This window comes from Benincasa hispida, chromosome 4, assembly GCF_027475165.1.
Source record: "Benincasa hispida cultivar pf3 chromosome 4, pf3_genome.v1.1, whole genome shotgun sequence".
NCBI classification, from domain to species: Eukaryota; Viridiplantae; Streptophyta; class Magnoliopsida; order Cucurbitales; family Cucurbitaceae; genus Benincasa; species Benincasa hispida.
In genome coordinates, this window is record NC_143481.1 from 24,671,960 (window position 1) to 24,674,811 (window position 2,852).

The window sequence follows — 2,852 nt, forward strand, 5'->3', positions numbered from 1 at the left end:
TTTGTTTATGTTGCTATCTATTCAAACCAGAAGTAAGTGAAGAGTCAAAAGGTGGCTGTTTTGTTAGTGAAAGATTTTCTAATTGGAAGAAAAAAGGGAAATTGCATATTCATGTTGGTGGTCCTAATAGTACACACAATGCAGCTTTGGGTAAATGTGAGGCTCTTTTCAAACAAAAACAACATTGCAGACTTTTTTTAAATAAGATGTATCACCGAGCACGAGTTGAATATCGAACTCGATTAGGTACATCAATTGATTGTATTTGATTTTTATTACGACAAGAACTTGCATTCCGTGGACATGATGAGACAAATGATTCCAAGGATCAAGGTAATTTTCTTGAACTTTTACAACGGTTATGCAACCATAATAATGATATTGAAGCTGTGACTTTAAAAAATACCCCAGATAATTTGAAATTGAATTCACCCGATATTCAGAAAAATATAGTGCATTCCATTACAGTAGAAGTTGTTAATACTGTTATAAAAGATATGAGTGACAAACAATTTTTTGACTTCACCCAATATTAAAAAAAATATAGTGCATTCCATTGCAGTAGAAGTTGTTAATACGGTTATAAAAGATATGAGTGACAAACAATTTTCTATCTTGATAGACGAATCAAAAGATGTATTTTCAAACGAGCAGATGTCAATTGTATTACGATATGTGGATAAAGGTCATGTGATTGAACGATTGGTTAGAATCATACATGTCAATGGTACAAGTTCTCTATCGCTTAAAAAAGCTATAGATGATTTTTTTCCCTAAACATGGATTAAGCATCGCTAATTTATGAAGACAAGGATATGATGGAACAAGTAATGTGCAAGATCAATTTAATGGATTGAAAACACTTATTTTAAAAGAAAATGAATGTGCTTTTTACATTCATTATTTTTCTTATCAGCTTCAATTACCTCTTATAGCTACTGCTAAAAATCATGTGGAAATTGCTGGTCTATTTTTTTATTGTTACAAATGTGGTGAATGTAATTGGGGCGTCAGCAAAACATCAAGATATTCTATGAGAGAAACATAAAATGAAAATTTTTGAAGCTTTAAATAATGATGAAATATTAAGTGGTCGAGGATTAAATCAGAAGACAATGATTAAACGACCAGGAGGTACTCGATGGGGGATCACACATTGCTACACTTTAACGAGCTTTATTATAACGTTCTCTTTAATAGTCGATGTACTTGAGACAATTGTGCAAGGTGGATCAAATTTAGAACAAAAATATGAAGCAAAGACTTTAATAAGTTTAATTCTATCTTTTGATTTTGTTTTTCATATACATTTTATGAAAATTATATTGGGAATCACAAATGACTTGTCTCAAGCATTACAAAAAAAAGATCAAGATATTGTGAATGCAATGAATTTTGTTAAAATTTGTAAAGAAAAACTGTAAAAAACAAGAGAGTCTGATTGGGATTCGTTGTTGAGTATGGTTTTTGATTTCTGTCATAGTCATGATATTGAAGTCCATAAAATGGATGACCTATTTCTAATTCGAGGAAGATAAAGGCGAAAATCTCAACCAGTTACAAATTTACATCATAATTGTATTGAAATTTTCTATGTCGTCATTGATATTCAACTTCAAGAGCTAAAGAATCGTTTTACTGAAACAAATACTGAATTGCTTCTCTGTGTGACATATCTAAATCCGAGTAATTCATTTGTTTCTTTTGATAGAAAAAAGCCTAGTCAACTTGCTCAATTTTACCCAAGAGACTTTTCAGCTATTGAACTCTCTATGCTTGAGGATTAACTTCAAAATTACATTATTGATATGCGTTCAAATATTGAGTTTGTTGAGCTAAAAATCATATGTGATCTTGCAATAAAAATGGTCCTGACGAATAAAGACAAGGTTTATCCATTAGTTTATGGATTACTCACCTTGGTATTGATTTTATCTGTCACCATGGCTACTGTGGGGAGAACATGCTATGCGTATTGTGAAGACTCGATTGCGTAATCGAATGGGAGATCAATGGATGAATGATTTTCTTATAGCCTATATTGAAATGGATTTATTTGATAAGTTAGATACTGAAACTATCATGGATTTCAAAATATGAAAACTCGTAGAGAGCAATTGTAATGTACTAAATTAGTGAAGTTATAAATATTTTTTTACATTCATTTATAGATATTTTTTCTGCATATAGTGCCTCCCCTATATAAAATTTCTGACGCCGCTACTGGATATATCTCTATTACTAACAAACATTTTTTTTTATCTATCATTAATAGGTTATTTTGACGTTTATCATTGGATAGATGACACTTATCAACTATTTTAGTTATGTCTGTTGTTAATGAACACTTTTATTTATATCATTGATAAACAATATCAATATATCATTAGTAATAATTTTTTTTTAATTATTTATAGACTATGTTTATCAAACATTTTTACATGTTCAGTAAACTATTTTCTTGTCTATCATTGTATATAACATTCTCATGTGTATATCTACTTTAACCTTAAGATTATATAATTTTACTTTTGATTTAACTTAAGAATGCTCCATACAGTTAGATATTATATTGTTATTGCTTATATGTCATTAATCTTTTTTCTCTAACCTAAATGTGTAATTATTTTTGCTTTTAATTCCAATAAAATATTAAAAGGAGAGTTATTTTCTTGAATTCTTGAAGTGCTATTAAGCCTCACATGTGTTAATTTATATGCCCAGACATACTCAATAAAGACTTTTGGCTATTTATATCAAAATTTGGTACTAACTATAATGGTCAATGTTATATATAAGAAACACTTGTCCGTTTTGATTTTTGGTGAGTTTGGTTTAACTTTTTAAATATT

At 29.2% G+C, this 2,852-nt stretch overlaps 1 pseudogene; it reads left to right on the top strand.

Moving 5' to 3' along the window:
* Positions 1 to 206: 206 nt before the first annotated feature.
* LOC120076146 (uncharacterized) lies at positions 207 to 1,037 on the top strand (annotated as a pseudogene).
* Positions 1,038 to 2,852: the final 1,815 nt, after the last annotated feature.